General features: G+C 42.1%; 1 protein-coding gene across 2 annotated transcripts in view; it reads left to right on the top strand.

Annotated features, from left to right (window-relative positions):
- LOC118592729 (torsin-1A-interacting protein 2-like) overlaps nucleotides 1-8189 on the top strand; it is a 37230-nt gene that overhangs the window by 974 nt on the left and 28067 nt on the right. The window contains exon 1 of one of the 2 annotated variants that reach the window (XM_036201754.1): nucleotides 5638-5697. The exons of the other annotated variant lie outside the window; for it this stretch is intronic. The gene's annotated coding sequence lies outside the window, so the exon portion shown is untranslated. Of the gene's footprint in view, nucleotides 1-5637; nucleotides 5698-8189 lie in introns of those variants that run through there. 2 annotated transcript variants of the gene reach the window in all.

Genomic DNA, 8189 nt, shown 5'->3' with positions numbered 1-8189 from the left:
GACAGGGCCAGTTAAAGCCCTTGATGGCAAGCTGTTGCGCAGCTTTCCCGCTCCTCTGCCCACTCCTTTCCAAACGTCCCTAGGAGGAGGGAATGATGAGAGTTACTTTTGCGTGTCGTTTTATAGCGGAAAGTTATGGTTTTAATCACCGTATGAAGGCGCTTACCCGGTTTAAACTTTTAATTCCGTCTATGGGACCTTTAACACCGTGTTGAGTGCGTGCCCATCGGGTGGATTTCCATCTTCTGAAGCGTAGCCGTAACAACCCTATTCCTGAAGTCTGACCTGAAAGTTCTGCTCCAGCAGCACTTGTTGGGAAGGCAGGCTGAGTGCTGCGTTAGGCAGTGTGAAATGAACAGGTGCCCGGGGAAAAGCAGCACTGTTATTTTGAGAGCCATTCTCTTCCTTGGATTCCGGATCCCTGTATTTCACTTCTTAGAGTTTCTGCATTCGCAGACTACCAGAACATGGACAAAACAGTTTAAACTCTGCATACCATTTTTACACGTATAATCCAGGGGTGTATAACAAAATTTAGACAAACTGAAAGACGGTCAATTTACTTGTAAAGAGTCCGTTACCACTGAGAGAAAACCTGCTACATTCAACTACACAGCATGTCTCCTTGGAGAACTTTCTATGATATAAATGAAGAGACCCCCACTCCCGCAGTACCGGGGACTGAACCCTGCATGCTTACTGGGCAAGTGATTTACCAATAAGCTATATCCCTAGCCCAAAAGAATCAATTTTAAGTTTTTGTTTGGAAGCCTGTTAACAATGGTTTTGGGGGGGAAATGTGTTTACTTTTTACATTATTTTAAATCATGATTTTTTTTTTTCCAGAGCTGAGGACCGAACCCAGGGCCTTGGCACTCTACCAGTGAGCTAAATCCCCAACCCCTTAAATCATGTTCTTAAATTGTTGCTCAAACTTATACAAATTCCCAGTCCCTAAAATTTTCACTAATAGTCCATAAATGTGGTCACCAACACAAAGAATTAAATGATTTAGAGTTAGGCAGGATATACCCTTTTTGGAGCCTCGTTTAGCACTGTTTATTATATACAAAGAAATATAACCAGAGGAGCTAGAGGGATTGTAACAAGACAGTTGCCCTCTTTTCTTTTGAGACCGTGTGTGTGTGTGTGTGTGTGTGTGTGTGTGTGTGTGTGTGTGTGTCTCATTATTTATCTCTGCCTGTCCTGGAACTACTATGTAGACCAGATTGGCTCCAGGCGCACAGAAATCTCCCTGCCTCTGCCCCGCAAAGTGCTAGGACTAAAGATGTGGACTACCATACCCAGCCCCACTTCTTTTTTAAAAATCTATCTAAGGAAAAATGAAAGTGATACTCATTCATGGCAGCCTGGAAAATCTGAGACTTTTTCCTAATGTCTGGCTTGTTTTAAAATCTGAGGAGAAACGAAAGTGATACTCATTCCTGGCAGCCTGGAAAATTTGTGAAACTTTTATCTAATATTTGGCTTGTGTGTTTTTCAGTAATGCTTTCTTTGTAAAGTAGCTATTTATACAATTAACAATCATAAAAATTCTTTAATAGATGGACAGTATTGAAAAGATGTCAATTTTATAGTGTTAATATTCTAAGCTCATATTATGCACTGTGTGTGTGTGTGTGTGTGTGTGTGTGTGTGTGTGTGAAGAGCCTCTTTAAAACATTTACCACAACAGATGACTAAAGAAACCTGGGTGCTGGCTTGTAAAACTTATTGGAGAATGCATTGAAAAAGAAAGTGATACATAATTGGTCAATCAGAGAAAATGAGAGGTTACAAATGTTATTGGGTAATTGGCATGTATGTTATTTTGTAATAAAAACTGCTTATAAAAGGTTTATGAATGGCATTTTCAAAGAAAAATGAGAATGTTCATCTAGAGGCAGGTAACTTTAGTGTTATCATACGTTTGCTTGTCTAGGTTATAGGAATCATCATCGTAACTCTAGCAGCTACCACCCACACCTAGCAACTTTGCAAACACCAAACTGATTACAGTGAGTTAAAGCCAAATTCTTGTCAGACCAGATATTCTGCTGTAGATGTTTTCCGATCTCTTTTGGGCCACCCTTGCATACTAAAACATGGTAGACAGTGGACTCATTTCCAGTATTATAAGAGGTTTTCTGGGCCGTCAGGGTGGCGATCTGAGCTTTGAATTTGAAACAGTTTCTTTGGGAATGAAGAATTTTACTGGGAGAATTTACCATATGTTAGAGAAGACAGATTCACAAAAAAATAAAATAGAAATTAATGACTGGTATTAACATATATGTCTAGCTCACAGAGCTTTATCTAGAAATCAGGTGCTCTTTATGTTGGCTTTCTAAATTAAGCAACTTTTAAGTAAAAAAAAAAATGTGTATAGGTGTTTTGCTTGCATGTATGCCTGTGTATCATGTGTGTGCCTGGTCCCCATGGAGGCCAGAGGAGGGCATTTGATTCCCTGGAATTGGAGTTATAGACAGTTGTTAGCAACCATGTGGATGCTGGAAATCAAACCTCCATCCTCCAGATGAACAATTAATGCTCTTCAATTGTTTTAAATGGAAGTATTTTATTGAGTAGGGCTTTTTGAAACAGGGTCTCTGATGTAGCCCAGTCTGGCCTAAAACTCACTATAAAGCTGAGGCTGGCCTTGAACTCCTGATTCTCTTACTCTAATCTCCCAAGTGCTAGGAATTCAGATATATGTCACCTTGCCTGGCAAATCATTTAAAACTACTCTTTTTAATTATTGAAAGAGTGTGGGGGTGGCTGGAGAGATTGCTTAGATTTTTTTTTCATTTTTCCCTCTTTCTATTTTAATAAAAAGAATAAAGGAAAAAATTATAACTAATATAAGAAAAACTATATGCAAAAAATACAATAGCTATATATAATATATACAAGCAATAAATACCTCAACAATGTGTTGTCCATTTGCATTTGACAAATTCAGAGAAAATAATTCCATAATCTATCCCATTTTGTAAGTCCAAAATGTGCCTGATTCACTTTCTATCCTAACTTATATTACTAACAGAAATATAATGTTTTTCAAGTGTATATACTTACACCTCTTTAGTAAGTTTCTTTTCTGAAATTCTTAACAAGGAAAACTATAACTGTATCTAATCTTCAACTATAACTAACTAATCTTCAACTCCCTCAGAGACCCAAGAAGGAAATAATATTACCTAACAAAAATAAAACCAGGAAGTGCACGCAGAGATTGCTTGGGTCCTAAGAGTGCTTATTGTTCTTACTGTTCCAGCACTGACATTGTGGCTCACAATATCGTGTAACTCTAATTTTAGGTGATCTGATACCTGTATTGGCACCCTTGTGCTCCTGCAAGAACATGGTTTACATTAACTCCCATAGGCACACATGTACACATACGTATGAATAAAATTTTTCTTAAAAATAGAATTGGTTTATTGTGTATAATCGCATTTGTTTTTATTAAAAGATGTATTTATGTATACAGCATGTATGACTACAGGCCAGAAGAGGGCACCAGATCTCATTAGAGGTGGTTGTGAGCCACCATGTGGGTGCTGGGAATTGAACTCAGGACCTCTGGAAGAGCAGCCACTGCTCTTAACCTCTGAGCCATCTCTCCAACCCATAATCACGTTTCTGATTGGGCAGGGAAATACTATGGGGGTTATGGCTTTTGCAACAAAGGGCAAATGTATTAATTTTAATAAGGAAAGGAGGAAGTCCTGGGGATGTAGCTCTGTTGGCAGAATGCTTGCCTGGCATGCACCAAGTCTTGGTTCCTATAAACTGTATAAGCTGTATAAACCATCTGTGGTGGTACAGTCCTATAATCCCAGGATTCAGAAGATAGAGGCAGGAGGATCAGAAGTTTGGGCCGTTCTCTGCTATGTAGAGAGTTGGAGACCAGCACTGGGCTTTTTAAAAAAAGAAAAGAGAAGAGATATGATGGCACAAAACTTTAATCCCAGCACTGTGGTGGAGATGGGAGGTGCATAAGTGGGTGAATATCTGAGTATTTGAGACTAGCCTGCTCTGCATAGTGAATTTATGTCTGGCAGGGATACATAGTAAAAATGTTTTGTTTGGTTGTTTGTTTTTCAAGACAGGGTTTCTCTGTAGTTTTTGGTGCCTGTCCTGGAACTCATTCTGTAGACCAGGCTGGCCTCAAACTCACAGAGATCTGCCTTCCTCTGTCTCCCAAATGCTGGGATTAAAGGCAGGTTGGTTTGTTTTTTTTTTTAAAGAAAAAAACAAAACAAAACTCTGTCTTTAAAAGAAAGAAAAAAGAAAAGAAAGGAAAGGGAAAAAAAAGAGGCTGGGCAGTGGTGGCGCATGCCTTTAATCCCAGCATTTGGGAGACAGAGGCAGGCAGATCTATTTGAGTTGGAGGCTAGACTGGTTGGTCTACAAAGCAAGTCCCAGGACAGCCAGGGCTACACGGAGAAACCTGTCTTGAAAAACAAACAAAAGCCGGGCGGTGGGGGTGCACACCTTTAATCCCAGCAGAGGCAGAGCCAGGCGGATCTCTGTGAGTTCCAGGCCAGCCTGGGCTACCAAGCAAGTTCCAGGAACGGCGCAAAGCTACACAAGGGAATCCCTGTCTTGAAAAACAAAAAAACAAAAAAACAACAAAAAAAAGAAAAACAAACAAACAACAAAAATGGACATGGCAATACACATTTTGAGTCCCAGCACTTGAAGATAGATGCAGACTCAGTGAGTTCTAGGCCAGCCTGGTCTACATAGTTAGCTCCAGGCTAGCCAGTGTTAGTTATATAATGAGACCCTGTCTCAAAAAGCCAAAATAAATAAAGAAGATAGAAATACTGTAAATAAACTGAAGACATGGTAGCTGACTCTGCCCATTCCCACAGGGAAAAATAAAGTAAACACTATAAAAATGAAAATGTAACTGAAGCCTGGCCTGGTGCCTTGGGCCTGTTAATCCCTATACAGGAAGGAGGATCCAGAGTTTAAGTCTAAGCCTTAGAATGAGTTCTAGGTAAACCCAGGCGACTCAGACTCATAGAGATCTGCCTACCTCTGCCTTTGGGGTGCTGGGATTAAAGGCATGTACCACTATGCCCCAAAATAATAGCTATTTTTGATTCCTAGTCTACTATTGCCCATTAGCAGACATGCTACTTTGGTGTTCACAACTTCAAGTGAGTATGACGACCTGTTCCCTTTGACACACGCACAAACCGAGATTTATATTAAGCAATCCGTTTGAGGATAGCCTGTAGTTAGGATAAAAAGCTGGGTTCAAAGTCAAGTCTGAGTGGTGCTTGCCATTATCTTTCGGTACTGTCTCGCACTGTACTGCTCTCGTAGGTTTTTCTAGGCCGTGAATTTCAGGTTATTTTAAAGGACTCGTGGTCAGAGTCCTGCAGCATGTTCACAGTCACACCTCAGCCTTGAAACGCGCAGTGGGCTGTGGCTGGACGGCAGAGGCCAGCACTGAGGTTCCGGGAAGCCTAGGGGGAGGAGCTGCGGGAGGTGGGGCCAAGGGACTACCCATCCCAGCATTCCGCGGGCTCCTCCCTGCGGAGCTCACGTCACGTGGGCGGGACAGGCGACATTCTGCCGTGGCGGCTGGGGGTTGCAGACCAGCGCTGTGGAGCAGGAGGAACAGCCTTGTCGCCGCTGATCCAGACTGTCCCACGGTTTAAAATTTGTCTGGAATTTGTAAGTAAGCAAAACGAATACACAACTTTGACGTGTTTTAGTGTCTGAACTGCTATTTTCTCCTCTCAAAAGGTCTTTGAGAAAGGATCCCTCCCCACCCCCACCTCCCTACGGCACAAACAGAAATCGAGGTAGGTTGGGATGGGTACATAATTTCCGGGAGGGTGCCGAAAGTCTACCTGGAATCTTTCAAGCATAAAACGAAACAAGGTGAGAGTAGACTTTTGGTAGGGACTTCAGGAAAGAAGGAAAAGTACTTTTTAAGTTTGGAAATGTAAAGGAGAATTCTTACTGTAGGCGTCCGTTTCTTTTTATCTCTGCATACCAGGGTCCTAGTAGTCATTCCGACTCGTAAAAGGCAGAGCTTTGGCGGTTTTCAGTTGCTAATAGGGCTGAAAGGGACCAACTTCGAAGTTTTTTTTGTTTTTAGCGACAGGGTTTTTCTGTGTAGCCTGGCCTCGAACTCACAGGGATCCTCTTGCCTCTGCCTCCCTAGTGCTGTGCCCTCTCCGCCCGCCTAACTTTGAAGTTTTAATAAGACCTATAATTATTTTGCTTACCTATGTATGTACTCAGCTGTGTTTCATACCCATTTAAAAAAAAAAAGTTCATTCTTTTTCTTTCTGTGAACAAAATCTGTAGTACTCTGCGTTGTCAGATTTTATGCTTGTTTTCATAGATCCAGGGATGAGTTAACTTTTTACATGTGCCCATTTTGTTTGTTACTTGTCGTGTCGTGTCCCCCGTCCCCCCCCCCCCCCCCCCCCCCCCGTTTCTGTTTGTAGCCTGGGCTGGCCTGGAACTCGAGATCTCCAGGCCTCTACCTCTGGAGTGCTTGGACCAAAGGTGTGCCCCACTGCACCCGAGTGCCTGTCCTTAAGATTTAAAATAGTTTATTTAAATTCTGAGAGGTTTTATTTGTTTTGTTTTTAAAGGCTACAACAGGGTCCCAGAGCTACCAGTTCTGCTTTGGAATAGCTTAAGGCAAACAACCTGACTTTCAAATACGGAAACTTTTGAGGCTCTTTCTTAAGTAATGTTGATAGATCTGGATGCAGAGTCCACAACTAGATAACCCATTTTGCTGCAGTTGTCATGTGACCTTGGCTGACTCGTGAGCTGTTTTTTTCTTTCTAAGCTTCCCTCCCAGTGTAGAGATAGGGCACTGAGAGCTTCTGTAATAAACAGGTAACCAGAATTCAGGTCCTTACCTGAGAAATAGAGGAGGGTTTGGTTTGGTTTGGGGTTTTTTAATTTATTTTTCTGAGGCAGGCCTCTGGCTTACTTGGACCCCACTATTAGACCATTTAGCCTTGAACTCAGACCCTCCAGATTCTGCTCCCAGGTGCTGGGGTTAGAGTGGTGCCACCATGTTGGCTGTGTTTCACTTGTGCATTTGTCATAGGTTTTGTGCAGTAAGACAGCATTTGTCGATAGGGTATCCTCAACAGTGGTTATATCACGGACTTTGGAGTCACAGCTGATAGGACGGACTTCCTGGTCTCTCGGGCTCTCGCCGCTGGCCTGAGGATCTTGGGACTTTGGCAGATGACTTTGTACTTCTGAGCCTGTTTCCTTATTAGTAAAGTGGGAGTTGTTTAGAATATTAAATTAAACTTAAACACAGAAGGAGAAACAGCTATTACTAATATTACTGATTGGGTTTCTTTGCTGTGTACTAGGTAATCCAGATAGAACTGAAGAAAGTTCACCTGTAATTTCTTTACTTCTACAGATCAAATTTTATTGCTCTTTTTTTTTTTTTTTGAGCTGAGGACCGAATCCAGTGCCTTGTGCTTGCTAGGCCAGTGCCCTACCACTGAGCTAAATCCCCAACCCCGTATTGCTTTTTTAAATTATTTTTTAAATTCACTTATTTTACATCCAACCGAAGTTACCCCTCCTAGTTCCCCATTCCCGTGTATTGTATTGCTTTTTAGTTGCTTTAGTGCTGACAAAACCAGATTTAAAACGGTTTTGCCTTCTGAGGGTGTAGGTAGCCCTGATGGAGCCACCCAGATTTGCTTTGTTCTATTTCCTAGAGGAAAGCCGCAGCACTCATTTAGTGCCCTTTCCGTTTACTAGCTACAGTTTCTGAGACCTCTCTGAACTTGGTCGCGCTCCCTGTGGCTGTCTCCTGTGACTCACACCGCTGGCCCCCTGGGGGTGGGGGGTGTTAGCCTACTTGTGGTTAAGAAGGCCAGCAGCATAAGGAGAGGATTCCAGTCGGTACAGGAGCAGTCATTCAGGCTCAGCAGTAGAGGGGATAACTGTTGGTTCTGTTTGTGGGTCCTGTCTGCAGACAGGCGTTATCCTGGGGAATTTGTTAGCATAAAAGTTGCAGTGTGTATGCTTTGTAACTACGTGGCCCACTGTTTAATATTTTATAGGGAAATACTGAGAATAGTGTCTCTAGTGCTTTAGAAGAAGAATCCAGTCACCTGTGGGTTTATTAGTGGTGGCTGTGAAAACATAATTCATTACTCAAGGCA

The sequence above is a fragment of the Onychomys torridus genome, chromosome 11 (assembly GCF_903995425.1).
Source record: "Onychomys torridus chromosome 11, mOncTor1.1, whole genome shotgun sequence".
Lineage (NCBI taxonomy): Eukaryota > Metazoa > Chordata > Mammalia > Rodentia > Cricetidae > Onychomys > Onychomys torridus.
This window is presented reverse-complemented; position numbering and strand designations above follow the sequence as displayed.